Source organism: Gorilla gorilla, chromosome 3 (genome assembly GCF_029281585.2).
Source record: "Gorilla gorilla gorilla isolate KB3781 chromosome 3, NHGRI_mGorGor1-v2.1_pri, whole genome shotgun sequence".
NCBI lineage: Eukaryota > Metazoa > Chordata > Mammalia > Primates > Hominidae > Gorilla > Gorilla gorilla.
In genome coordinates, this window is record NC_073227.2 from 205,449,227 (window position 1) to 205,472,621 (window position 23,395).

Consider the following 23,395-nt stretch of genomic DNA (forward strand, 5'->3'; position numbering starts at 1 on the left):
CCGAATGCAGTCTCTCACCCAAGCGTCTTTCTTCAATGCCAGCCTCCCCGCTGACCTGACATCACCCCCTTTTCCTTTAACTTACTTTCCCTTTGAAAATCATTTTCATAGTCTGACCACCCTTCCTCCGCCAGTCCACACAATGCCTCCCTGCTGCTTCCAGATTCCTTTCTAAGATAGACTTCTCCTGGTCCATCGGAATAGATCCAGAGGGGAATCACTAACAAAGTAACTTCCACACTGTCCCCCACTCATCTTCACCCTATCTATGCCTGCATTTACATCTAATCTGGGCTCCAAAAGCAAAGATGGTTCAGGTGCAAGCCTCCATTCTATAGGACCTCACAGACAGTGTGACACTGTAATCCTCTTCTCAATCCTGATTGGTCCCTTCCTTCTTTTGTTCATTTCCTCCAAAATTGAGCTCTGAAAATTCTATTCATTGGCATTTGGGCTGATGTCTCAATAACTCTCCTTTCCAGCTTGCCATGGACTTCCTCTCTCCTCTATTCCCTGTGCCCAGAACATGCCAGAGTTACAAGCATCCTTCCATGACCCCCACCCCCTGGGCCTCACCCTGGGCCTGTATGCCTCCTGCAGTCTGGCCCAGCCTTTTCCTTGTATGCCTCCTGCAGTCTGGCCCACTGACTGCTGCAGACACCTCCTGCTCCGTGCTCATCCCGTGCCCTCTGCTCTTCATTCCCTGGCCTTACAGGTCCTTATCCGCCCTCTAAGACCCAGCCTCCTCCTCCACAAGGGCTTCCCAGACCACTCCCGCCTAAAGTAGTCCCTCTGCCTCCAGCTCCTATGTTACTCACTGATCTTACACTGCTCCTTTGAAAAACCCTTGCTTTAGGGCAGTTGTTTTAAGTAAAGTCTTTCATCTTATCCCTTGCCTTACCTATACACCTCTCAGCTGTGTATAGTCCACTCTCTTTTCCTAACCAAATTTAAGTTCTATCACAGGAAGAGCATCACTTTTTTTTTCTGCAGGCAGGGTCTCACTCTGTCACCCAGACGGGAGTGCAGTGACATGATCACAGCTCACTGCAGCCTCAACCTCCTGGGCTCAAGCGATTTTCCCACCTCAGCCTCCCAGTAGCTGGGACCACAGGTGTGAGCCACCACGCCCAGCTAATTTTTTTTATTTTTTGTAGAGCTGGGGTCTCCCTATGCTGCCCAGGCTGGTCTCAAATTCCTGGGCTCAAGCAGTCCTCCCACCTTGACCTCCCAAAGTGCTGAGATTACAGACATGAGCTCACACGCTCCGCCCTCTTCTAAGTCTTTTGCTAGTCCTACAAAGCGCAAATGTTGCCTTCCACACAGGAAACACTCACTGCCAGGCCCAGGCCAGCTCTGAAGATGGCTCTGATGGCCTAGGTGGGGTGCCGTCAGAGGTTGGCCTCCTCCACTCATATGGAGGCTCCAGCCACCATTCTTTGAGACATAAACAGGAACCTTAGAGATATTTCACAAGAACATGGAATGGCCGCAAGGAGTTGCAGATACTGCTGCTCTTGGTCTCATTCATTCATTTGTTCCATTCATTCGTTCATCCACCCATTCAAAGGTCATGTATTGAGAATGATGCTCCAGGAACAGGGAAAGATGACATTCCTTGCCATCTAGGAACTCCCAACCTAACAGGACACTGGAAAGAAGGGAGGTACCATGCCCCATGAAGATGATAAAGAGTTTCAGAAAAGACTAGGGAGTGCTGGGGAAAGCTGTGCACAGAGGAGTGCACTGGTGACCCCTCAAAGGCTCACCCTGCAAGAGCTCTGCCCGCCAGGGTGGTGACCACCAGCCCAGCCTGATCTTCCGTCTGGAAAAGACCTCAAGACACAGATTGGAGACCACTAAATCCAGAGCGGTCAAGAAAATAGAGCGAAGAGTGAGGGAAGAGTAGTTACAGGATAGGGGTAGGTATAGTGGTCACGAGTAGAGAGCAACAGACGCCAGTTCTCCTGACAGCCTGACGTGCAGAAGTGCTGTGCGTGGTCCCTGGCGCTGCAGCTGAGCCTGAGCCTAGCAATATGGAAACACGAGAGGCATGTGGAAGTGGCCCGGCCTCCAGCTAGTACTCAGAATATCATATTTCCTCCATTATGTTTCTCACAAATAACCAGTTGGGGGAAAAAAAAAAAAAACAATGGTCACATCTGAAATAGTTCAAAAAGCCATATGGTATGGTTCCTATCAGGTGGCCCCCTCCAGCCCACGGTGGTTCCCGTTCTTATATTAGTAATGGCTTTTAAAGTTCACACAGATGGGAATCTCTCTGAAAGACAGTGAAGATCAGTTTTAAACAGAAACAGTAGTTGAAAAAGTCAATTGTCAGGTAAAGCAAAGCACCAAGACAAAAAACCCAACTTTCTGTCTTTAAAACTAAAGGCTGTGTGTGAAGACACATTCGATCCACACTGTTCGCAGATTCTGTATCTGTGAATTTGCCTACTCACTAAAACATATCCACAACCCCCAAATCAATACTCAGGTGCATTGGTGGTCACTCGCGGACGTGTGCTGAATTCAAGTCATCTGATGCACGTGTTCCCAGCTGAGGCTGGACAAGGCCACACTCTGCCTTCCCGCTCTTGCTCTCCTACGGCAAACAAGTGTCCTTTTCACAGGCTACGGAGTGCGACATTTTTCACATCGTTGTGCTGTTTTTGGTGACTTTGCTGTTTAAAATGGCCCTCAGGCATTGTGCTGAAGTGCCTTCCCGGGTTCCTAAGAACCAGAAGGCTATGATGCGCCTTACAGGGAAAATACGTATATTAGATAAGCTTTGCTCAGGCATGCATTATAGTGTTGTGAGTTCAATGCTAATCAATCAACAATAAATATTACAGAGGGTGTCTTCAAACAGAAACACATAAGACAAGGTTATACAATGATCAGCTGACAAAATATTGTGACCATCGGGTTCGCAGGAACCCGATGTCCTTATAAGAAGAGGGAAGTGTGGACACAGACACACAGAAGAATGCCGCGTGAAGACACAGACACAGAGGGAGGATGGGCATGTGAAGCCAAAGGCAGAGACTGCAGTGAGGCTGCTGCAGCCAACCATGCCTGGAGCCACCAGAAGCTGGAAGAGGCAAGGAAGGATTCTCCCCAAGACCCTTGAGGCAGAGCAGGGCCCTACTGATGCCTTGATCTGAGACTTCTGACCTCCAGCATTGTGATGGAATACATTTCTGTTGTGTGAAAGCCATCTGTTATGGCAGCCCTGAGCAACTAACAGAGAAGGGAGAGCCGCAAAGGCCCTGCGGCAAGGTGGCCCCTGTGGACGGCAGTCAGTGACAGGGAGGGCCCAGAGACCCGGCTCACCCAGAAGACCGTGCCTAGGATTTTGGTCATGACCACGATCTAAGACTGAAGAGGAAACCGAAGGATTTTAGCAAAAGAATGATAGGGTCAGTTTGGCCAACGTAAAGGGAAGAGCTGAGTGTGAAATCCTGAAATCCAGCGCTTCGCCAACTTGAACGTGCACAGGAATCCCAAGTCAGTGGATTCCAGGCGACCGCTGTGGTCTGCATCTCTGACAAGCCCCTAGGTCCTTGGGTCACACTCTGAGAAGCAAAGCTCTAGAGTCCCCTTATTGTTCATGCTCAATGGCCTGGCTCTCCCACGCTCCTGCCGTGTGGTCATTTTGGCCATTCTGATAGACTCCTCTGCTGGTCGGCGTGCTGGGCTTGTCATCCACCGGCTGGGTGCATTCCTCACTTATGCAATGTGCCTGTCTAGTAAGGATGCAGCTCAGCCAAGCCGCAAACTTATTAGAAAAGTTCACAATCTTCAATCAGGACTGTTACTAATTATAGGTAACTTTTAGAAAAAGCAAAAAATCGAACAAGTATTTCATCAGAGTAAAAAATAAACTTAAAAAGGGCTACACTTATTTCAGGTTTTGTTTGTTTGGGTTGGTTGGTTGGTTTGTTTGTAGCTAGGACACCTCCAATGAGACTCAATGAAAACCTAACCCAGTTACATGAAGGCCCTTCTCCTTTGTGACTTGATTTTTCTCCCCTGACCCATCTCCCACGCCCTGGGCAGGTAGTGCATTACCAGTGCGCTTGCCACGCGACACGGTACAAAGTTTGCCATTTGACACAGGTTTCTCACGACTAGCCGAGGGTGAGCGTACATCTTTACTTCTGTGAAAAACAGCAAAGGCAGAATCTACCTCAAGCCTAAGCACCAGAAACGGATCATTTAGTTGGACACTAAAAATAGATTAATTATATTTCCAGAGATTAAAAGACTGAGATGACAGGCACAGAGGGTCAGAGGACTGAGGACTGGAAAGAAAGATGCTTACTCGGTATGTATCGTCTAGCTTCCATTATCGAAAGTCAAGGTGACACGCTGGTCTTTCTGTAAGGCAAGCCTCCCACAGGCACTAACAGCCAGGCCATGTGAACCTCGAACAGAGTTAGAGAAGGCAGGTAACTCAGTGGAGATGACACAGAGCAGCTATGTTTGTCTAAGAACCAAAATGCACAGAAATCAGGACAGTTGTGTCGCGGCCTTGACTCTGCCATTGCTGGTGTGTGTCCTTGGGCTAATCCCTCCATCTTCCTGGTCCACACTTTGATCATCTAGAAAAATGGGACGTTTTAAACAGATGATTTCTGGGGTTATCCATGATACGATGAATCATAATCTGATGTTTTTTTTTTTGTAAGCTTCTCTTCTTGCACATCAGGTTGTTTTTAGAAGTAAAATGCTAAAATTTTATGGTTCTGCAAACCTAATATATGAGCAACCTGTACTTCAAAGTAAGTAAAAGAGTTGAAGCATCTACCCTGGAGCCTGATGACAGGCACTCTGTAAAATCATCTACCTTTACACCTTTGAGATTTGAGGCTGGGACTGGCTTCAAAACTGTGGCATCTGGCCATAAGTCAATTCAGCCCATGGTGGGTACTGAGAATGTCACTGGTGCCAAGCCTGCTATATATATAAGGCATGCAAGCTATTCATTGTGATTCGTAAGTCACGAATGATCCCCCATGAAGTTGACAGTACTATCCATGATTAGTGCTATTAACAGTGAGGTTGAATTTTCACCCAAATAACTGAATTTTGGTTCTTGGAATAGTAAGAGCAACGGTTACCAATTACAGAGCACCTACTATGAGCTGGGCATTAAAACTAGGGTTTTCTTGCTAGGTGTGGTGGGACACACCTGTCTTTTCAGCTCCTTGGGAGGCTGAGGTGGGACAATCACTTGAAGCCAGGAGTTCGAGGCTGCAGTGAGCCATGATCACACCACTGCATTCCAGCCTGGGTGGCAGAAAGACAGCCCCTCTCTAAAAATAAAAAATAAAAAACCTAGGGTGTTCTACAAGTTTTGCCATTTAACCCTTACAACCCTAGGACATAGGGACTTTATTATCCTTTATTACCTGCTAGTAAGTGGAGAGCCAAGACTCTCATTTAAATTGAGGCCTATCTAACGTGAAACACCCAGGCTTATCCACTCTAACCTCTGCCTTCATCGTACTTTAGAAAGCACTGACTTATGAAGATCTCTTAATTGTTCTACTTACTGAGACTTTCCAAGCTCCTCTCCGTCTTGCATACCACTGACAGTCATCTTCCTAAAATACCATTCAATCATGTTAATTCTCTGTTCCAGAGACTTCTAAATGTGCCTGCTGGATTTAAGGTAATAAATTCCTTAGCTGAGAGGGGGGTGGTGCTTCTGGTAATGGTACAGTAGGTAATTCAGACCTGACTCCCAGGCTGAATAACTAAGAAACATGGACAAAATATATCTTTAAAATCCATTTAAATGCATCAGAGAGCTAACAAGGTAGTTAAAAATTAGGGGGGCAAGATCTAGGAGAAAAAGAAACCCAGGAAGGTGAACCTGACATTTAGGGCTGCTGTCATCCTAGTGCAGGGACAGCTGCTCCTTTCTGCAGAGGAGGCTGTGGGGCTTTGAAAGCAGAGCTTTTGACACACTCAGGTGACTGAGGAGACAAAAATTGAAGATCAGGACCCAGCTAGGAAAAGGGGTTCCTGGAAACACCCTCACAAGCTTTGTCAGTAATACAACTAAGTAGAAATAAACTAATATCAAAGGCTGAAGCCCAGCTTTGAATCATCTCAATCCCTGATCAAATGAAAATGACCTGGAACTACCAAAAGTAAATATAAATCAAATCTTGAGGAACATAACATTACCCTAGGATTCATATTATCTCTGGAGCTTTTCTTTTTTCTTTTTTCTTTTTTTTTTTTTTTTGAGACAGAGTCTCGCTCTGTCGTTGTGCTGGAGTGCAGTGGCTCGAACTCGACTCACTGCAACCTCTGCCTCCCAGGTTCAAGCAATTCTCCTGCCTCAGCCTCCGGAGTAGCTGGGACTACAGGTGCCCGCCACCATGCCCAGCTAATTATTGTATTTTCAGTAGAGACAGGGTTTCATCATGTTGGCCAGGATGATCTCAATCTCTTGACCTCGTGATCCGCCCACTTTGGCCTCCCAAAGTGCTGGGATTACAGGCGTGAGCCACTGCGCCCGGCCATGGAACGCCTTTTCTTATTACCCAGTCACCCAATGGATCAGCAAAAATTCATTAAACACACATTGTTACAAGGAACTGTGCTGAGTGCTGTGGGGGATTCAAAGACGATAAGACATGATCACTACCCTCAAGGAACAAATAAGTTAACTGAGGATGTGAGAGATAAATCACATAAAGCTAACTAATAATCCTATAATTATAATAATAAAAGACTATGCAATAAAGATCAGAAGGTAGTGTATTATTAATTGCCAACTAAGTTAGGTAGTTCATAAGGAATACATAAATCATTGTTAAATGGGCTTGTAAGAGAAAGCTTTATGGCAAAGGAAAGCTTTATGGTAAAGGAAGACCTTAATGGATAGGGAGGTGCTGTCTAGGCAGGGAGAAGGTGGCAGGCAAGCCAGGGGAGGTAAAAGGTTGGTATCAGCGGCCAAAGCAGGACTGAAGATGTGTTTGCTGATGTGAGCAGAGCAACTGTCTTATGCACCAACATGGGTGTCTTCATAAGAGTCACTGGTGTGTGAGAAGCAAGCACTGGGTATTTCACATTGATCATCTTTAACTCTCATAACAGCTCTAACCAGTCAAATACTAGTATCCCCATTTTATTTTTTCATTTTATTTTTGAGACAGGTCTCACTCTGTCACCCAGACTAGAGTGCAGTGGTGCAATCCTAGCTCACTGCAGTCCTGACTTCCTGGGTTCAAGAGAGCCTCTCACCTCAGCCTCTCAAGTACCCAGGACTACAGGTGCATCCACTACGCCCAGCTAATTTTTTGTTTTTCGTTTTTTTTGAGATGGACTCTCGCTCTGTCACCCAGGCTAGAGTATAGTCATGCAATCTCGGCTCACTGCAACCTCTGCCTCCCGGGTTCAAGCAATTCTCCTGCTTCAGTCTCCTGAGTAGCTGAGATTACAGGCATGCGCCACCACGCCCAGCTAATTTTTTTGTATTTTTAGTCGAGACGGGGTTTCACCATGTTGGTCAGGCTGGTCTTGAACTCCTGACCTGATGATCCACCTGCTTTGGCCTCCCAAAGTCCTGGGATTACAGGCGTGAGCCACCGCGCCTGGCCTAATTTTTTAAAATATTTTTGTAGAAACAGGGGTTTCACTACCTATGTTGCCCGGGTTGGTTTGAACTCCTGGCCTCAAGCGATCCTCCTACTTCAACCTCCCAAACTGCTAAGGTTAGAGGCATAAGTCACCGTGCCCAGCCTATTATCATCATTTTAGAGATGAGGAAAAGCATAGCCAAAAAGGCAGCCCCCACAAAAAAGAAGAAGAAGAAATAAGAAAGAAAAGAAAATGTCTAAGTCACCCACACCTCTAGATGAGGAGGCAGGACTTGAACCTCAGGAGGGTCTCAGATGCCCAGCTAGAATCTGAGCTTGTTTACGCAGGCTGCTATAATGACTTCTGAGTGCATGACTTGGGAAAAGCCATGCTTCAGTTTCACGAGTCATGCAGCACTCTATACAGAGCCAAATGGAGGGAAGGAGGTGAGCTAGAACTACTGCTCTGGGTCAGGACAGTGGCTATTGGAATGTACAAAAAAAAACACACACACACACACGCACGATGACACGCGTATAGGAATCTAACAGCAGTGTTTAGTAGCAATTTTTCCTGGGCACACAATAGTCTTTTCCCAAATGCAAGTTCCTCTTGCAAGTTCCTCACAACGACTTCTGTGTGCTTTTTCAGCAAAAGTAAGAATTTCCAAGAAAGTTATGTAAATTGAAAGCTGGAGTTAGAAGTTGAACATCATCATCATCATCCCCATCATTAATACCATTCCAGCCCTAACTAGGAGCCTGACCCTCAGCCCAAATGCCTTTCATGCGTTATTTCACTTAATCTTCCAACAAGCCACATGAGGCAGAGTAGCTACTCTCCATTCTACAGATGAGGAAATGAAGCTACTTACAAAGCTCCACTTACAGCCATTAAGTGGTAAAGCAAACATTCAAATCTACATCCGTCTGACTCCAAAGAATATGCCAGAAACCTCTAGACCAGTGTTTTGCAAGTCTCTGCTAACAACCCACCAGAGGGTCGTGGGATCATTTGTTGCATTAAGATCAGCACTTTTAACTTAATTTTAATTTACAATATGATAGAATGGAAAATGAGGGAGCACCCCGAACAAAGTGAGGTAAGCATTGTTTTATGAAACGTTTGCTTCCATTTAATGTCACATTATATTATACTGGTCCTGGGGTTGAAGGGGTATAAAACCATTGCACTAGGCTGGACTGCCTCCCGACGGTGTGTGTGCAGGTGTGTGCGAGCATGTGGACGGCAGAGAGAGGGAGGGGGCACTGTGGGAAGTAGAATGCAGAAGAGGATATGTGATTCGCCTGCCTTGGCCTCCCAAAGTCCTGGGATTACAGGCGTGAGCCCCGCGCCTGGCCTAATATTTTTCACATTTTTGTAGAAACAGGGAAACAAGGAGAAGCAGACCCTAAGAGCTGTACTGACTGCTAAGAGGTAGAAATAAAATGTACAAGAACTTCACGGCATGAAAATAGTTAAGTTCGGAGCAAAGATAACAGGACTCTGTATATGAGAGAGGTGGTCTGAGACCTTCCTATGCGGCCGTGCTTCCTCCTGCTCTGCCTGCGACATTCAAATCACTCTCCAGACTCTCATGGGACCCTGAAGGCTGAAGTCAGCCATTGCCAGTCCTGAAATCAGAAAGACGTTTAACGTTTGGATGGAGGGCTAGATACGGAAAAAACCATGCCTCTCAGTGTACATATTATCTGCACCAATGCAAAACTGATTTTTATAAGTTTTGTTGAACTTTAGAAAGTCATAGATTCATTTAAGAATGGGAGTCTCCAGCCAGTCTTCCTCATAAGCTTTTAAGCAATTCAACCACCAATTCTCCTACTATGTAGATTTTTCAGGATGAATGATGGGGCAGGACTGCTACTCCAAATACATCATAACCCACCTTTATTCTTTTCTGTTCTGTTCATGCCACTATCCCAAAACTGCCTTGCAATGCTATTACCTTAAAACTTTAAAAAAAAAAAAAAAAAAAAGCGGGGCGGAGCGGGGGTACTTAAAAAAAAAAAGGTCCCTGGCCTCACTCTAATAAGAACCGGGAATTTTTTTTTATCCTACAATAATTTTGATAAGCAATTAAGTATGAAAATCACTGTTATTTAGTATCCATTAACCCAATGGACTTCCAGATTCCAGATGTTTAATAAACATCTCCAGTTGAGTCATGGGAAAACAGGAGGCCAGCGGTGAATAGATTCCATCATTAATGGAATAGAAACGTATATGAAATCAAAAGTCTAAAATGCTTTTAAATACCACAAAACTAGTTTTCCAGGCTGAAAATCATCCAGATTACAGTTTTACATATTTTCCATTCTATGCACAATTTTCCTATTAGGCACGTTTTCTATATCCTTTCAGAAGCTATTCCCATAGCTGCTTTATAAAATTTACCTTGTCTCTGACCACAGACTCCTCTGGTACCTGAAATGTGTGCTGCATCTGAACCAAAATCGAGCAAACTGACTTGGGGCCCCTATGTGTGTGTGCACAAAAGTCACCTGTCTATCACTGGTTCTTGGTTCTGCAGATGACCCAGCGGTCACTCTAGAAAACAGTTCTCAATGCAGCCTAACAAGAACAGCAGATCTTCGTCCAGAGATCAAGCCTTAAAAATACATGCAGTGTGTTAACGTTCACCCAGATGTGTACTTTTCTGAGAAAGGTCCCCACAAACTCTCAAAGGGCAGTTCCCTAGGCAGATGTAAGAAACACAGTACAAGAACATGAATGGGAAAGCAGCTAGACCTCTCTGCTGACACTTTCTTGACTTTCCCTGGCTCAGTAGCCACTTCCCTGGCCCTCCCACCCATTGCCATGTCAGCCACCAAGGGGTGCAGTCTCCATCCGTCGGACCATCCCCATTACCCACGGCCTCCTTCCATGCTCCCACTGCAGCCTGTTCAGGGGCTCTCCGCTCTGCCCCGAGCTGCTGCAGCGTCCCTGTCCTGGCCACCCTCCCTTCAATCCACTTCCACATTCCACACAGCGGAGGCCTATACTTACTGCGTGTCTGCTGGGTGAGAGTACAAGACTATGTAGGCTTATATATTAACATGGGCAGCAACGTTAACATGGGATTCCAGCTCCAGAGGCCTCCTGCCCTGCTCCCTAGAATGCCCATTCCCCGGCCCCATTCTCCTTCCCACACAGTGGCCTGGCCACTTTCCCACTACAAATGGGCCTTCATGCCTCCGTCTTGTTTGCTCACACTGCAAACATTTGTGAGAGACTGGAGAACCTCGCAGCAGATGGGCGGCTGATCGCCTCATCTGAGCTCTCAGAGTCTCTGCCTCTGCAGATCTTTTTTGCTTTCTTCTCCCCAGGTCCTGTTCCCATTTTCCACAGGTGCAATTTCAGATCCCTCCCTGCCTCCAGCTTCACAGAGAAAAGAGATCTGTGAGGCTCTTCTTTCTGAATGTCTACCTCCCCTCCCTCTTCATACTCACTTGGGTGTGACCTTTTTCCCTTTCTTAGACTAGATGGGTGGGAGTGCCACTCTGCAACAGAAGGTGTGGGATGTTTGAGGAGAGATACTGAGAGTGGTTTGCGGCCTACAGGGTTGGAGATCTTTGGGATACCCAAAAAGAGGTGATGGCTGGGCCATTAGTTGTGCGAGGCTGGAGCTCAGGAGAAAGGCCCAGCCTGGAAACGTCTCACCATACCTTGAAAGATTGTTCAAATGTCTCTTTTCCACAATACTTGGCCTGGCCAACACAAGACATACACATGCCCCCTTCCCTTGAAGTCATAAAACTCACTGCCTCTAACAGTGAGTTAGCACGCATCTTACACTGCCCTAAGGTCACCAGTTCATTGTGATGTGCTTTAATCCACTGAGACCAACGCTCCTTAGGCCTAAATAGGCCTTGTACTCTGCACCCAGCAAACACCCAATGAATGTAGACCAGCACTATCCAGTAGACATTTCGCAACAATTAACTTGTTATTTATCAGGGCAGTCAACAAGGTGGCTCCTGAATCCCTGAAATGTGGCTACCATGAATGAGGAAAGCTTTGTCATCAAAGATGGAAACATAGTTTCCAGGCCGGTTCTAATCTTTCCAAATCACAGTGAGTGGTCAGGTGTCTGGTGGAAAGAAAATACCTGCTCGTGACACCCCTGTAGTGTTCCTGCTACTGAAACAGCTTTGTTTTGGGAAAAGCTTAATTTTAAAAAGCCTGATGCACACTCTGCAAACTTAATCACATCTGGAACACAACCTGTTGGTAAGCAAGGGAGCTTTTCTGTGAGTAACTGCCTGATCCAGATCTAGACCTGCAAACCCTTGAAAATGATACCAGCTGGCCAGCAGGGAGTGTCCCACTTATCAGGATGTTGTCAATATCCTCCACCATGAGGGTATTAACAATAGCTAAGGAGTATTAAGCGCTTAACAGTGTTAGGCAAGTTCTAAGCACGTTAAGAGGATAAGCTCACCTGATTCACAGCATCCCAAGAACGTGGGTACTACTGTGGTCCCCATTTTACAGATGAAGAAACTGAGGCATGTAAGGTTAAGTAACTTCCCAAGGTCACAGAGCTACTGAGCGGTAGAACTCATATTTAAACTGGAGTCTTAGGCCCTGACTTAGCCTTTGGATATGAGGCTCGCACAGGCAGGCCAAACTGGGGTTCACACCAAGAGGTAGAGAGGGCCCCACACCTCCGTCTGACCTGGCATCTGCACTGGGAGCCTGTGTGGAAGGGGACACAGCCAGGGCAGCAAGATCCCCACAGCCTGCCAAGCATCGTTCCAGCTCCTGAGCTGGCCCGGGTGCACAGGAAGCCGTTTCCCAGCCTCCTTTATGCAGCCCCTTCCAAAGTCACACTTCCTGCCCCATTTAATACTTTCCCGGCGAGTGGACATCAACAAAACATGCTGCGTTTCCTGGCCAACCCGAGCTTTCCTTTTGTAGTCCGGACTAGGAAAACACTCCCATACTCCAAAATAAAGATACTCGCCCTCTCTCCACCCCTTCACCTCCATGCTGTCTTTAAGGAAACAAGAGAGAACCAGAGGGGCTTTTTCCTGGCTTTGCATCACCTGGATGCAGATGAATCAGTTGTTTCATTTTAGTTGCTGCTTCTGCCATAAAGCAGGGCCACCTGGGTGCTTCCAGGGTCTTTTGAAGGCAGAAGGGGAGGAAAGTGTGCCCTGCCCAGCCCATAACTGATTAACCTGAAGAACTATTTCAGAAGCACAAGTAAGTCCCATAGAAGGCAAACGCGCTACTATCTTAATGTTAATTTCACATTGTCATTTATTTAAGGTGCTGAAAACCACTGAAGTAGTAAGCATCCTCAATATTTGTCAATTTCCACCTCCTGCCATTTCAGCGCATATGAAGAGCAAACACTTCGTTATGGGGCCGTTTTGCTTCCCACTCTAAAAATGACCTCATTTTTAGTATCGGGACCTCTAAGAAGTACAAAAACCCTGCGCCCCAAAACTCCTTTCTCCAACCTACTTAAATCTCTCAGCCCTGTTTGTTTTTTACCACTTGATACCAAGTACTTCTCTCATGGTCTTCAGAAGATAACTTTGTGGGGGTGGGGGTGGGGGTGGTGAGGGCGGCGGGGTGGGAGGGGTTGTTTTGTTTTGCTTGAGACAGTCTCACTCTTGTCACCCAGGCTGGAGTGCAATGGCACGATCTCTGCTCACTGCACCCTCCGCCTCCCAGGTTCAAGCGATTCTCCTGCCTCAGCCTCCTGTGTAGCTGGGATTACAGGCATGTGCCACCTTGCCCGGTGAATTTTTGCATTTTCAGTAGAGATGGGGTTTCACCATGTTGGCCAGGCTGGTCTCAAACTCCTGACCTCAGCTGATCCACCCACCTCAGCCTCTCAAAGTGCTGGGATTACAGGTTGTTTTTGTTTTTGCTTTCAGTTTTAAATTCAGGGGGTACCTGTGCAGGTTTGTTACATGGATATATTGCAATGATACTGGGGTTTGGGCTCCTAATGATCCTGCTGTCCAAGTAGTGAACATAGTACCCAATAGGTAGTTTTTCAACCCTTGCCCTACTTCCTCTCTCTCCCCTTCTGGAATCCTCACTGTTTCTTGTTCCCATCCTCATGTCCACGTGTACTCAGTGTTTAGCTCCGTCTTATAAGTGAGAACATGTGGTAGTATTTGGTTTTCTGATTCTGTGTTAATTCATTTAAGATAATGACCTCCAGCTCCATGCTTCTTATTGTGAATGATTTCACTGTTTTTATGGCTGCATAGTATTCCATAGTGTATATATACCATATTTTCTTTATCCAGTCCACTGCTGATGAGGACCTAGGTTAAGTCCATATCTTTGCTATTGTGAATAGTGTTGCAATAAACATAAAAGTACAGGTATCTTTTGCTACAATGATTTCTTTTCCTTTCAGTATATACCCAGTAGTGGAATTGCTGGGTTGAATGGCAGTTCTATTTTTAGTTCTTTGAGAAATCCAGGAGACAGTTTTAAATCCACCCATCCCAGAAAGCTTTCCCTAGTCAGTGTAAGCTCATCTATGACCACAACTCCTGCTGAGATGACAGCCCTAGGAAATGGTTTGGGTATTAATGGTGATCAATCATGTCTGACCCTTAGCTCATTAATTTGGCAACATGCAAATTCCTAATGAGTGATTAGGCCCTTCATAGGCCTACCCTTATTCATCATGGAGTAGGATGGCAGCTGCAATGCAGGACTCAGGATGACACCCGAGGTCTGATAGCCACATGACTCCAGGACAGCACAGCCCCCTAAGGGCAGGGCAGAGACCAGGGAAGACCTTGGCGGCTCCCATATCCATGACAAGTGGGCAGAAGCCAGCCTTGGCTAGTGACGCTTTTTTATCACTATACTGTATATGAGATGAGGAGAGGGACCTTATCTCATATACAGTATAGTGATAAAAATGAGACCTTAAATGAGAAATCAACAAGCCATTGCCCTAAAAATTCAGAAATCCCCTGGTGCTGGTCACCATCTCCACAACTATAGAAGCCATTCAGGTCTCTATCCGGCAACTATAGCCACTTCCCAGAGCACTGCTTCAGGAACCAAATGCAGAAGGTAACAGAACCCAAGACCCTATGCCTCAGTTTTCTCCTCTGTAAAATGGGATAACTTCCGCACGGTTTGCGGTAAGGATTAAATAAGATGTGTAACGTGCCTAGCCTAGTACCTGATCCATCAATAGTTGATATTTAACAAATAATAGTTTCTGCAGACACAAATTTATGGTCAATATTGTTCAAAGAGCATTATTTATATAGCAAAACTAACCCAAATACCAGACAGTGGGAAGATGTTTAAAGAAAATGTAATAGAGTCAAATAATAGAGTATTGGGACTACAGCAGATTCCCTCATCTCAACAAAGGGATGATTTATGTCCTGGGCAGGAAGAGGTGGGATGTTACATTCCATCATGCTACTTGCAACAGTGCACAATCTAAAACTTATGAATTGTTTATTTCTGGAATTTCCCATTTAATATTTTCAGACCTCAGTTGACCATGGGTAACTGTAACCACTAAAAGCAAAACCACGGATAAGGGAGAACTACTGTCTAGAATATTTAATTTGTGCAGGAATGCACAGAACATAATGTGAAAAAAGTGGGGGAGCAGGTGGTTTTAACCATCAGGGCAATCAAGGACCACGCACAAACTTCCAGGCCCTGCCGTACCATGGTGGCTTCCCCATGAGTCCCCAGCTGAGTCCACATGCTGACACGCTGCTCTCTTCCCCCCACAGCACCAATGACAGTCAGAGTTCCCCGTTCACTCACCTTTACAGAACTCAGAGCATGCGCCGGGCTGACAACATGCACCAAGAGACAGTTGTCTGAGCTGGAACTGGGCCTCTGGGGGGCGGGGGTGTGCCCCAACCCCAGGTTGGCACAGAACAGAAGGTGAACGTGTTTCCTGAACAGCCCAGTGTCATCACAGTAAGTGCCATCCTGTGCTCACTCTTAAGTCCTGAGTTTTCCAAGACTGTCCTGATGTCAGCAGGGTGCCCTGATTTTAGATGAGAAAATAAGAACAATAGGCCGGGTGCAGTGGCTCACACCTGTAATCCCAGCACTTTGGGAGGCCAAGGCAGGTGGATCACGTGAGCTCAAGAGATCGACACCAGCCTGGTCAACATGGTGAAAGCCCATCTCTACTAAAATATATATAAATTAGCTGGGCATGGTGGTGTGTGCCTGTAATCTCAGCTACTCAAGAGGCTGAGTCAGGAGAATCGCTTGAACCCTGGAGGCAGAGGTTACAGTGAATTGAGATCATGCCACTGCACTCCAGCCTGGGCGACAGAGTGAGACTCCATCACAAAAAAAAAAGAAGAAGAAGAAGAAGAAGAATACAGTAATAGAGAACATTCTTCTCAAAACAACTGAGTTTCCTTCTTCCCTTCCTTCCTCCACCCTTCCTTTACGAATGATTTACTCCAAAAGCCCATTTGATGCAATGCAGCAAAGAAGATGTACTGGGTTGAACAGTGGCCCCTCAACATTCGTGTCCACCTGGAGCCTGTGAATGTGACCTTTTCTGCATATGGAGTCTGTGCAGATATAATCAAGTTAAACGAGGTCATACCAGATTAGAATGGGCCCTAAATCCAATATGACTGGTGTCCTTTTAAGAAGAGGGAAACTTGGACACAGACACACATAGAAGAAAGGAGAATGTTGTATGAAGACAGAGGCAGGCATTAGAGTGACTCCTCCATAAGCCAAAGAAAGCCAAGGATTGCTAGCAGCCACCAGAAGGTAGGAGAGAGGCATGGTGCAGATTCCCGCTCAGGGTCCCCAATAGGAACCAACCCTGTGCATACCTTAATTGCCAACTTTTGGCCTTCAAAACTGTGAGGGAATAAATTTCTGTTCTTTCATGCTTCCCAGTTTGTGGTAATTTGTTATGGCAGCCACAGGAAACGAATAGAGTAGATACTAGGGGTAGAGGGGCAGGTGCAGCCAGGGTAGGTATTGGCAGAAAGAGAGCACCTGTTAGGGTGGCTGGGGCAGCAGCCACCTGGCACACAGAATACGAAAGCCCATGTGGGCAGTGAGGATAGACACAGGAGGGAGACCACAGCCCTGTGCAGGGGCTGGGAGCCAGAACAGGGAGGTGAGGAGGGCATCGTCATTGTGGTGGGGCAACCGTGGGGACACAAGACCACATACACACAGGCAACTGAGTAAATTATATTATATACCAGGGTAATGGAAGTGAGGTTTTTGACTACTGGAGAAGGAAGTTACAGATACAGAAAGAAAGAAAACTACAATAACCCAGGCTGTGGCACTAGAATAGGAGGACTTGATTTGAATTTGTGCTTTTTCATATATCTCGATAAACACAGAAATAAATACAGAGGTAAAAAAGCATGCATAGGAGGCAGACGGATCACGAGGTCAGGAGATCGAGACCACCCCGGCTAACACGGTGAAACTCCGTCTCTACTAAAAATAAAAAAAAAAATTAGCCAGGCGTGGTGACGGGCACCTGTAGTCCCAGCTACTCGCGAGGCTGAGGCAGGGAGAATTGCTTGAACCCAGGAAGTGGAGCTTGCAGTGAGCCAAGATCGCGCCATTGCACTCCAGCCTGGGCGACAGAGCAAGACTCCGTCTCAAAAAAAACAAAAAAAGCATGCATATGTGTAAGTATATATGCAACTAATACACATATTCTCTAACCTTGACACTAAAAGGGCCTGGGAACAGCAAGACCCCAACAGCAATGAGCACAGGCAGTGCCCAAATCTTGGTTTCCAAACACCATCCTCCACCAAAAGGAATCAGGGCTCCTTGGAGAAATGGCTGACTCCAGAGCTGGGGCAGGGAAAGCAAAAGATAAGCCTGGGCCAGAAAATAAGGAAGGGCTCAAAAGATAATAGCAACATGTCAAAAAAAAGTCACAGAACCCAACCTGATGGAGCTCCCACTGGCCACATCTAAGACAATCTGAGCACCCAAATACATGACTGAAATGTATTTCTGTCATTGAACAAAATTGGAATCTACGAATAAATAAATAGAGGAATGAGAACGCTTTCCCATAATGTAGAATGCAAACAAATAAATGTAGGAAGAATGACGGACTTAGAAGATCGACATTTGGTAGCTATCAAAGTAGTACTCAGCCAAGAAATACCAATGGATGCTAACCAGTGGGTAAAAGGCTGGTGAAAAATGGGATACTTACATAGCCTCAAAAATACCTCCCACAAAATATTTTTTATGACAAAGGGAAAAAGACTAACTTTATCATGGAGAAGGCTGACTGATGGCTCCTTAATTAAAAGATCAAATGAACGTTACGAATTAAGGGGCAAATCAAAAGCATGTATCACCTGTAAGGATGCAAGAAGAAGAAAGTCTCACCGCCGTGATATTCTTGTAAGAAATGCATAACCAGAAACGTCAACAAGCCCAAACGGATACACATTCTCTAAGAAAATTGCCTTGTCATTGTCAAAAGTGTCAAGTTCATGGAAGTCAAGGAATAATGAAGGAGGCAGGGCACCGAAATTCAACACCTAGCCCTGCATCAGATTCTCCTGCTGCAAGGGACATGACTGAGACATTCCAACAGGAACGGGGTCTGCGGGTGGGAGGCGACTCACACAGCGGTGCTAGTTTCCTGATTCTGATGGCCGTGCCAGGGTCTCAATGGAGACTATCTTCATTACAGCAAAGACACATTCAAGTACTCAGGAGTGATGGGATATCAGTATTGGCAAGTTACTCTCCAAAGATGCAGAAAAATAATTCTTTGTACTATTGTTAAACTGTGGTGGAAGTCTGAAATTAGCTCAAAAGAAAACGACTTGGCCAGAAAGACAATACCAAGTAGGTAAGTAATTTCCAGTACAGAGGGAAAGACGACGACAGCCTTTCTGCAAATACAACAAACTCTAGGAAACCCCCTTTGTGGTGCTTAAATGAAGCTGCTGGCGGTTTATTCGTCCTCCGTGCACCGGGATGGTATTAATAAGCACATGCATCAATCACTTTATCTATCCATCCATAAGGGGCAGCTTAATCAAGCAACAATTAGCTGAACAAGGAGGCTCTAAGCTTCATTTCCTGGGGGAGATGAGGAGTGATGGTCCATAATTCATTTAAATTGTTTGGTTGTATAGAAGAGGAGAAATAAGACGGCCAAAGAGCTCTCGTGCGTATTTGAGAGAAAAGCGCTCAGATTTAGGCACCAAAGATTTACCTCCAGCCAAACTTCTGTGCTAATTCAATAGAAGTTATTTATGTTTTATATTTTAAAGCACAGAATTGGTTTCCAAGTCACTCTGGCTCACCTCAAAGTTAAGGTGGAAGAAAAACCACCAGAAGTGCCATCACTGGGTCACTGATAGATTTGCAAATCGTAGATGTTTGTCCTCCAGAGGCCCCTGCACCACCAGTTCTCTGCAGGACACTTCAGGGTTCCCAGCGCCCCAAAGCTGGCATTCCCAGAAGAGTTTCATTTTCGATCATGACAACAGTTCCCACTCGCACAGCTTTTCAAGCACTTGGCTCAGGGAAGACCCACTAGGAGTAAGGGCTTTGCTTTTTGTTTCTTGTTTACAACGTTTCCTCGACGTGTGCAAGACGGAAGCCTGAACAACCATCAGTTCCACTTGCTCGTACTTGGCTGAACACTGCAGTCACTCCCCTGGCCTCAGACTCCGGAGAAGAGCACACAGCACTGTCCAAGAACAGCTCCCACACTCAGAACAGAAACCGAAACCAGGGGTGAAGAACCGATCCTTCCTTCCACAAAGCCTGGACCAGGCAGCCATTCAGACTGCTCTCCTCGGCCCCCAACCCCAACCCAGCTCTGCCCTACAGCCAGAACACCCTTCCAAAAGCACAAACAGACTCTCATCATTCCACTGCCTAAAGCCTGTCCTTACCCCACAAGCCTCCAGCGAGGGGTCCGTCCCAAGTCTCTGCGTCTGTCGCCCCTCAGCCTCAAGAGCATCCCCTCTCACAAGCTAACTCTTACTCATTTTTCAGATTTGGCTTCAAAGTCACTTGACAGCAAGCCTTCTCCATTTCGCCAGGCCAGGCCCCCAAATCTGTAGACAAGAATCTCCATGAGGACCAAAGTCAATTCTGTTTTGTTCAGCATGCTATTCCCAGGGCCCAGAGTACGGCAGAGGCCAACGCTCAATAAATATTAGTTGACTAAATAATGAACTTGCTATATACGCCCAGCATAGTGATACGCAATGACGGAAGGAGCTTGCAGCCTAGAAAGAGAAGACAGGGACACAGGCAATCACAGTGAGGAGAAGGATGAACTGCCATCAAAAGAAGCGTGCACCAATGCGTGGGAAATGCCATCTAGACAGGCAGTCGGGGATACCTTACCAATAATGCTTTAAATGACTTTAGGTTTTCAAGATACAATCTGGAATGTTGTTTATGTAGATCTTGTTTATTTTATACATGGGAATTCACTAGAAATGTACTGATGTTCACCAACACTGCGCTGGCCGTTACCAAGAACTATGGTATGTGGTTAGTATGGTGACCAAGCCAAAATGGAGCACTTCTGAATGTGAATGGGGTCTCATTAATACTGACTCCTGAAACAGATATAAAGAGCGACTGTTCCTGGAAACACCAGGATGTGAGAAGCCTCTGGTTGTAGGGGGCTAGGTATACTGACGCAGGCTCACCATCTTCTATTCAAAATCTTGGGGCCAGATAAAGTCTTCAGAATTCAAAAGTGTGTGGATGTCAGCAAGATAATGCGGTACACATACCATATACCACAAGGAACAAAACACCCCAGAAAGTAATTAGGGCAGAACCCCTTAATCCAACACAGTTAATATTTCTGCAGTGAAACACGAACATTCACACTGATTGGGATAAATAAAAGCTATGAATAGCTTCATGTCAATTCAGGGCAGACCATCCTGCCAAATGAGTCATGATAATAACTTTCAGTTTCAGGGCATTTTGGATTGCAAATAAGGGATCTGGGGCTTGCAGTAGATTTCAAGTTATTTCAATCTTTGGAATATGTTATTGTTATCATGCGATACAGAAAAATCAGCATCATTTTCCTTAAACTGTATTTATATTACACATTAATCTGGCACACACTAGGCTTAATGTAGTGAATAATAGCACTGTTTAGTTCTGAAATGAAAAAATGTAATGCAAACTGTTTCTGCTTATTAGAAAGTGGAAAAATACTTTTCCTAAATATTTTTATAAAATTTGAAATCTTAAGTAGCTATTTAAAAGTATTATTTCCTTTAAGTCGAGTTTACCTAACAATACGTATGTGCTTTACCTTACCAATCAAATACATAAAATACTCACCTATAAAATAAGAAAAGCTTTAAATATTTAGATTCAACATTTCTTTAAAATAGTCTCCCTAAGGTTCCTTTATGATGGCATTTGTAATATCATTGTTCTTTCTCCATGACATTCTAAATATTTGATTTAAAAACTAAAGTTATTATAAAAATACCTTTCCAAGGATCACGTTAAATGGCATTTGTTTGTTTGTTTGTTTGTTGCTGTGCATGCCCTGTGAATGACATCCACACCGTCCACTGAGACGAGTATGTAAGCAACTGCTCCATTTCACATGCCCTCCTCCTCCGCGGAAGCCCTGGTGCAAACCGAAAAGACTAAATACCCCGAGGCACAAATGCAAAAACAGACACAGGAATTGTCTGGCAAGTTTACCTCCTCCATTTCTTTTATCACGTAATTTTGAATCAAATGGCAAATATCATGCAACGTGAGAAGCTGAAAAGCACTGAACTGTTTAGATTCCAGGGTACTTGGGTAGAAATTCAGTTCAAAGAGGCACATACTTCCTCATGAAAGTGTGAGGAAAGAAGAAACTCTAAAGGTAAAGAGGGTCAAGGTGAAGGGGCCCCAGAGACCTTCCTACCATAAGGGCCAAGGTACTTAAATCAGCTTCTACATTTGCAGGCACTGAATTGTTTATAAATATATACATGCAAAAGTCCAAAGTTGCTTCACAAAATTGTTCTTCTGATGTCTAGGGAGATAATAGTGGTGGTGGGGATCGTGAGAGCAATGACTATTCACTGGGCACCCACGATGCACTCAGCATTAAACTCTACACATTATCTCATTTAACCCTCACAGTAACCCCATGGGGTCGCTCTCATTACTACCCTCATTTTAAAAGGGTGCTCTGGCTTAGCCCATGCCAAAGCTGACTCTAGGTCATCAAACTCCATTATCATGAGAACTGAGGATCCAAAAATGGGCTTCATCTTCAGGGGTATTCTTGGTAATACAGAACCCCTGGGATATAGTATTTTTCTACATGTGCCATTGATCCTGAAACATAAATGCTAGGAAACTGGTTTGCTTCCTCAGCTGGCACTGGACACCACACTAGTTCCTATGGTTGTCTCCTCCTGTCAGGAAAGTGAACATTGAAGTCCCCCAGGCCCACAGATCAGAAAGAAAACACAAGCCGGAATGTTCCCTGGGGCCCTTCCCAACACTTTCTGCTTGCTCAGTCTTTGTTCAGAGTGAAAGACAATTAAAAATACAAATCCCCCACAAACAGGGACGGAACAAGAAGATAAGTTAGCAGCTGTCTGGGACTCTTCCTAAAAGAGGAAGCCTTTTGACCCTATATGACCCTAGGGTTGCACCGATGAAAACATACACATTTTTTGCAATCTCTCACACCAAATGCAGCAGCAAAGACAAGCAAGGGTTTAAAGCCTGAAATCTCTACACAAACTTTGTAAAACCTTCACACCTCTATTTGGAGACCCTCCTCAGGTGATGTAGGGACCCAGGCCAGGCCCAAGTCCCCCCAGCACTGCAGTCATGGGAAATGAGCCGGCAGAGGTGACAGGGGCAACGACAGCAGCACAGGTGCACAGGAGAGCTGAGCAAAGGGGCTGGCTCTCCAAAGTGACCATTGCTTCTTTCCAAATTATACCGCTGCACAAAGAATGCGAAGACCATAGGCTTTGGCCCAGGAAAAGCATTCTGCACCTGTCCTACCTGATGAATCAAGAAGGAGAGTGAAAGACGAGGCTATAGCCATATCCAGAGGCTCCCAGAAGGAAGGAGTCTCATCACAGCCTCTCTTTGCTCATGTTCTCATGCCGGCTGCCATGGAAGTGCAGACCGGGCACAGCAACAACATGGACCGTGGAGCTCTGCGGCACTGCCTGCTTTCACCCCCAGCTGTGACTTTGGGCAGGTTACTGACCTTCTCTGTTCTCATCAGGCTTTGTGAGGATTAAATGAAGAAGCATGTAAAATAAGGCAATGCAGTGGCTCACACCTGTAATCCCAGCACTTTGGGAGGCCAAAGCAGGAGGTTCACTTGAGCCCAGGAGGTAGAGGCTGCAGTGAGCTATGATCATGCCACTACACTCCAGCATGAGCAACAGAGCAGGACCCTGTCTCAAAAAAAAAAAAAAAAAAGGGAAAGAAAGAAGAAATAGAGAGAAAAAAAAAGCAAATAAACATGTAAAATATCTAGAATAGTGTTTTGCATCTTACATGCACTATGGGTGGGAGTATAAAATAGGTACAAAATTTCCAAACAGCAGCTTGGCCAAGGTATTAAAAATTTTAAAAATACACCCTTGGACCCAGCCATGTCACTTCTAGGAATGCTTCCCAAGTAATCTAATCATGTGTGAAACATGCTGTCTTAAAATTAAAAAAAGAAAAAACTACAATGATCTTTAAATCTGATGCAGATACACATGTAATATTCTTTTCTGTAAAAAACAGACAACATGAG

General features: G+C 45.4%; 1 protein-coding gene and 1 non-coding gene across 15 annotated transcripts in view; one reads left to right on the top strand and one right to left on the bottom strand.

Moving 5' to 3' along the window:
* The window catches only part of IRF2 (interferon regulatory factor 2), an 86,805-nt gene that overhangs the window by 41,919 nt on the left and 21,491 nt on the right, over positions 1 to 23,395 (bottom strand). For 2 of the 14 annotated variants that reach the window (XM_063705670.1, XM_055384880.1), the window contains exon 1: positions 17,967 to 19,441. The exons of the other annotated variants lie outside the window; for them this stretch is intronic. The gene's annotated coding sequence lies outside the window, so the exon portion shown is untranslated. Of the gene's footprint in view, positions 1 to 17,966; positions 19,442 to 23,395 lie in introns of those variants that run through there. 14 annotated transcript variants of the gene reach the window in all.
* LOC115934461 (small nucleolar RNA SNORD79) lies at positions 2,237 to 2,320 on the top strand. Its single transcript, XR_004070255.2, has one exon. It is a non-coding gene; the product is annotated as a small nucleolar RNA SNORD79 (small nucleolar RNA).